Below are 6,714 nucleotides of genomic sequence, written 5' to 3'. Positions count from 1 at the left end.
AGCTCTGGTAAGTAGTGTGAGATTGCTGAGCAGAAGCTACGTAGAATTAGGTTAACAACTCTTGAAGCCTTCTTGGAGATGTTGTTGCAGTGGGCTTTGGCACTTAGGTCTTTTGTTATTAGTATTCCGAGGTCCTTAACAGAGTGGGGGTCATCTGTGATGATTTGTTTATTAAGTTTGTATTTGGAGTTCTGATTCTTTTTGCCGATGTGCAGGACAGAGCATTTGCTGCTTGAGATTTGGAGTTGCCATTGTGTTAGACCAGTGTTTCCCAAACTTGGCAACTTGAAGATATCTGGACTTCAACTCCCAGAATTCCCCAGCCAGCAAATGCTGGCTGGGGAATTCTGGGAGTTGAAGTCCAGATATCTTCAAGTTACCAAGGTTGGAAAACACTGTGTTAGACCAATCAGAGACAGAGTCTAGGCCTTTTTGGAGAGTAGTTATGTTATCGGTGGTTTTGAAGAGTTTTACATCGTCAGCGAAGAGAACACAGTTGCTTGTGATGTGATGTGTTATTATGCCATTGGAGTTGGTAACGGTCAGGTTAGCCGAGTCATGTTGAGGACATAATTTTCTGCTTAGCCAAGTAGAGAGAACTTTAACGAAGCCTTCCCACCCCCCACGGGGTTTGATTGCCCAAGAGCCAAACTTGTGTGACGGGAAGGTTGAGCATTTAATCTGGAGGAGAAGGGCAGGGCGATTCTGGTTGTAAAAAAAAAATTAATAAAATTAAAGGATGCTTCAGCCAAAAAAACTGAGACTTGCCCGGTTAGCATATGCAAAGGAAGCAAGCAAAGCAAGGCAGGATCTATTCGCTGGTCCGTCAGCATATTCACAAAGGTAGCAAGAGAGATGAGGACGTGCCTACGGAGTAGGTCCTGAGGTGGCTTCCAGAAGAAGAAGTTCTGGGCATCTGTTTTTCATTTTTCTCGCAACCAGCAAAGCTAATAACCACCAACCCCAGGCAAGCAGGTGAGAAAGAGTTCAAAACTCACTAGAGATGGTAGAGATGGGAGGGTAGATGTTAGAGGAAAAATGAAGGTCTAGGTTGAGGAGAACCCATCTTGACATTCCTCTTTCCAGGAGGACAGAAGAGAAGAGTAAAAAGAAAAGAAAAGGGAGAAATCGTGGATATTGCCTACCTGGACTTCAGCAAAGCCTTTGATACAGTTCCACATAAAGAGCTGATAGATAAATTAGTGAAGATTGGACTTAATCCCTGGCTAGTTCAATGGATTTGCAGCTGGGTGAAGCATAGACATCAGAGAGTTATTGTTAATGGCGAGTATTCTGGGCAGAGACAGGTTACAAGCAGTGTGCCACAAGGGTCTGTTCTGGGTCCTATTCTTTTTAATATGTTTGTGAGTGACATAGGGGAAGGTTTGGTAGGGAAGGTTTGCCTATTTGCCGATGACTCTAAAGTGTGCAATAGGGTTGATATTCCTGGAGGTGTCTGTAATATGGTAAATGATTTAGCTTTACTAGATAAATGGTCAAAGCAATGGAAACTGCAGTTTAATGTTTCCAAATGTAAAATAATGCACTTGGGGAAAAGGAATCCTCAATCTGAGTATTGTATTGGCAGTTCTGCATTAGCAAATATTTCAAAAGAAAAGGATTTAGGGGTAGTGATTTCTGACAGTCTCAAAATGGGTGAACAGTGTAGTCGGGCGGTAGGAAAAGCAAGTAGGATGCTTGGCTGCATAGCTAGAGGTATAACAAGCAGGAAGAGGGAGATTGCGATCCCGCTATATAGAGCGCTGGTGAGACCCCATTTGGAATACTGTGTTCAGTTCTGGTGACCTCGCCTACAAAAAGATATTGACAAAATTGAACGGGTCCAAAAACGGGCTACAAGAATGGTGGAAGGTCTTAAGAATAAAACGTATCAGGAAAGACTTAATGAACTCCATCTGTATAGTCTGGAGGACAGAAGGGAAAGGGGGGACATGATCGAAACATTTAAATATGTTAAAGGGTTAAATAAGATTCAAGAGAGAAGTGTTTCTAATAGGAAAGTGAACCCAAGAACAAGGGGGCACAATCTGAGATTAGTTGGGGGAAAGATCAGAAGCAACGTGAAAAAATATTATTTGACTGAAAGAGTAGTAGATCCTTGGAACAAACTTCCCGCAGACGTGGTTGGTAAATCCACAGTAACTGAATTTAAACATGCCTGGGATAAACACAGATCCATCCTAAGATAAAATACAGAAAATAGTATAAGGGCAGACTAGATGGATCATGAGGTCTTTTTCTGCCGTCAGTCTTCTATGTTTCTATATTTCAAAAAGAAAAGAAAAGAGAGAAATCAAAATAGAATAAAATATAAATTGGAATATAAATTGGAATATAAACTAGAAGAGAAGAGAGAAATCAAAATAGAATAGAATGGAAGAGAAATTGGTAGAGAAATTGAAACAGAGAAGAAAAATAAAAATAGAATAGAATATAAATTGGAAGAGAAGAGAAGAGAAAAATCAAAATAGAATAGAATATAAATTGGAATATAAAATAGAAGAGAAAAAAAAGAAGATGCTTTTTCAAGAGGCTTTGTTTTTCCTTGAAGATGTTTTGCTTCCTCCTCCGAGAAGCTTCCTCAGTTCTCCAGAAGGCAATTGGACTTGGGTTTCTCCCCGAAGACATTTCGCTTTCTCATCCATGAACTTTCTTCAGTGTTTCAGACAGTCAGAACTGCGGAAGCTTCTTGACTGAGGAGCGAAACGTCTTCAAGGAAAAACAAAATCCAGTTGCAATTTGGAAGGGAAAAAATAGCACCTCTGAGCCAACCATGACCTTCATAGAACATCCGGTTTGAATTGTCACTGGAAGAGGAGGCATTTTCCGAAACGTTGGTTTTTTGAGAATCCTGGGACAAAAAACTTTTAATTCTTTATTGATTTGTCGCATTGATGAGCCTGGAAAATTTTGTGGTGTGATGTGAAGCCACGGGAATCTGAAAGTCCTTCTCTATAGGAGAATCTTTTTTGTCTCTTTGATTCCAACAGACGTAGGCTGAAATCTCTCGTCTTTTCTGGGGTTTGCAAATCCTTCTCCCCGTTGCCCCAAGATGCCGCGGCGCAAAATCTTTTAATTTTCTTTTCTTTTCTTTTTTAGGGTGGGTGGCACACAATTTTTCCTAGTGTCTTCCTACCTTTTCCATCGCAACTTTTTCACACACACCCAGCTTCGGGTTAAACTGCATTTTTCTTGCTTTTATATAGGTGTGTGTTTGGGGGTATAGGCATGATGGTTATCTTTTGAGAGCTAAATGCAACGAAATTTCATTCGGATGTGTGAATGCTGATTAGTGTACATTTAAAGTGACACTAAAGATAAGGACATGGAGGACTTTCACGAAAGCTGGGACAGATGGTATATCTGGGTTGCAAAAAATAAATTAAAATAAAATAAAGTAAAATGAAAAGAAATCAGGAACCCCAAATCTAAATTTAGAAACAATAAATTTAAATATCATCAACAAATATTAACAAACTATAGCACCACTATACCATTGAAGAAAGAAGGATATATGATTGACACAATGATATGGAGACTATAAGATTGTACTTATGTATTAAATGTATAATAACTGTAAAAAGGAAGATTTTCCTTTGCAAGTTAGACGTAAGCTGCACATAAATTACACTACTCCTCCAGTAGTGCCAATTGTAAATAATGATACCAAATATGCTATATGTAAAGCAGAATGCTTTATTCTTTTTTTATCTTCTTTTTCTCTTTCCTTTTTCTTCCTTTTTTCCTCTCTCCTTTGTTCATGTTCGTTTTATGTGTATATATTGCCTTTTGTTGTGTAATTTTAATGTAAATATTTAATAAAACTTTTTCAAAAATAAAATAAAATAAAGTGACACTAAAGTTCTATTTTGTTTCATTCTATTCTGTTCATTCCATTCTTTTCCTGTAATCTCTTCTCTTCTATTTTTTTCTCTTCCCTTCCCTTCCATTCCCTTCCATTCCATTCCAATTTATATTCCAATTTATATTCTATTCCATTTTGATTTCTCTTCTCTTCTATTTCAATTTCTCTTCTCTTCTCTTATTTTCTCTTCTCTTCCAATTTCCTTTCTATTTCTCTTCCCTTCTAATCCATTCTATTCTATTTTGATTTTTCTCTTCTCTTCCTATTTCTCATTCTATTCTATTCTATTGTATTCTCTTCCTATTTCTCATTCTTTTTTTATTCTATTCCTTTTGGAATTAAACCTCCTCACCTGACTGCTCTTTTACCAAACCACCTGAAGACTCATTATCTGAAAATTTCCACTTTAGGAACAGAAATTTGGATTCCTGCAGTACTATTTTTTCAGGACAGCTCTGGAAAGCATTCGATTTGATTTACAGTGAAATGAATTGCTAATCAATGCAGTGAAATGTTTTTATTATTAATACTTAAATTAATATTTGTTATTAATTTAACTTAGTTAGCTTAATAATTTTAATTAAAGTCTTTAATTTGAGAGTGAATATCTTCTGTCGTCGGTGCAATTTTAAAATTTCCTGGCTGGTCTGAAGTCTCAATAACTTCCAACTTGCTGGATTTAATGTTGATATTCAGCTAGGAAAGGTAGAATTGTATGCTGGGTCTGCTTTATCTATATATATAAAAACCAAATGTCACTCACACATCACAAAATCTCACACATCACAAAATCTCCAGAACTGCAAAGCCTATAAAGCCGAAACTTGGCATATATGTTTCTCTTGGCCTCTGGGTGCTCACTAAGAAAGGATTTTTCAAAATGACTATCAGATTATTAGTATTTCTTATATATAATATATAAGAATATACACTGATGCTAAGGAGTTAGGCATTCTACTCCACCTCCCCACCTGAAAAGAACTCTGTTCCAACTGCCAGTGTTGCAAGCTGGGAATTTAGATGCGACTCCATGCTAAGGAGTTAGACATTCTACTGCCCCCCTCCCCCCCATGAAAATAATTCTGTTCCAACCGCCAGTGTTGACAGCTGGGAGTTTAGATATGCTACTCCATGCTAACAAGTTAGATATTCTACTCCCCCTCCCCACCTGAAAAGAACTCTGTTCCAACTGCTGGCGTTGCGAGCTGGGAATATAGATATGCTACTCCAAGCTAAGGAGTTAGACATTCTACTCCCCCTCCCACCTGAAAATAACTCTGTTCCAACTGCCAGTGTTGTGATCTGGGAATTTAGAGATGCTACTCCATGCTAAGGAGTTAGACTTTCTACTCCCCCTCCCCACCTGAAAGAGAGAGAAGTGGATAAGATAGGAGTGGCTTATGAGGAGGGAGAGAAGGAGAGAGAAGAGGCCGATCATAACTACTTATTTTATGTTCAAGCTTTACCTATCAATTTATCAAGCCCTGTCACATAGCTTCATAGTGAAGTGCAGATACCCAGTTTAAAATCTATCTATCTATCTATCTATCTATCTATCTATCTATCTATCTATCTATCTATCTATCTATTGTTAGAGTTGGAAGGGGCCATGTGGGTCATCAAGTCCAACCCCCTGCCTAAGCAGGAACCCTATAGCATCCCAGCCAAATGGCACTCCAATTTCCTCTTTAAAATGTCCAGAGTATTGGAGTTCACAACGTCCGCTGGTAGGTTGTTCCACTGGTTGATTGTTCTGACCGTCAGGAAGTTCTTCCTTATTTCCAGGTTGAATCTCTCCTTGGTCAGCTTCCAGCCGTTGTTCCTCGTCCGGCCCTCCGGTGCCCTGGAGAATAAAGTGATCCCCTCCTCTCTGTGGCAACCCCTCGTATACCTGTAGACTGCTATCATGTCCGCTCTGGCCCTCCTTTTCTCTAGGCTATCCATGCCCAGTTCCTGCAGTCTCTCTTCGTAAGTCTTGGTTTCTAGACCCCTGATCATTTTGGTTGCTCTTTTCTGCACCTTCTCCAGAGTTTCAATGTCTTTTTTGAAGTGTGGTGACCAGAAGTGAACACAGTACAGTAGTCCCTCGCTATACCGCGCTTCACCTACTGCGGCTTCACTTCATCGCGGGTTTTCAAGAAATATTAATGAGAAAAATCATTTGCGGATCTTTGCTGGTTCGCGGGTTTCTGAGGAAGTCGATCGGCAGATTTAAACAGCCCGCCGAACTCGATCGGCAGGTTTTTCAAAAAAAATATATCTAAAAGTGTAAATACTGTATTTAAATACTGTATCTAAAATAAATACTGTGTGGGAAGGGTTTATAAACACTTAAAACAATGAAAACCTGCCAAACAATTACAATATAAATACTTAAATAAGTACTATCAGTCGATAAATTCCCCATCGCGGATTTCACCTATCGCGGCCGGGTCTGGAACGTAACACCAGCGATAGGTGAGGGACTACTGTACTCCAGGTGTGGTCTGACCAGGGCGTAGTAGGGTGGTATTAAGACTTCCCTGGTCTTGGTGTGTATTCCCCTGTTGATGCAGCTTAGGATTGTATTGGCTTTTTGGGCTGCTGCTGCACATTGTTGGCTCATGTTTAGTTGATTATTTATTTATTTATTTATTTATTGGATTTGTATGCCGCCCCTCTCCAGAGACTCGGGGCGGCTAACAGCGACAATAAAACAGTGTACAATAGTAATTTGGTATTGATTATCCACCAAGACTCCAAGATCTCTTTCACCGTCACTACTACTGAGAGGGGTTTCTCCCAGGCTGTATGTGTGTCCAGGTTTTTTTTTTACCTAGGTGAAGGAC

Source organism: Erythrolamprus reginae, chromosome 8, assembly GCF_031021105.1.
Source record: "Erythrolamprus reginae isolate rEryReg1 chromosome 8, rEryReg1.hap1, whole genome shotgun sequence".
Classification (NCBI taxonomy): Eukaryota; Metazoa; Chordata; class Lepidosauria; order Squamata; family Dipsadidae; genus Erythrolamprus; species Erythrolamprus reginae.
This window is presented reverse-complemented; position numbering follows the sequence as displayed.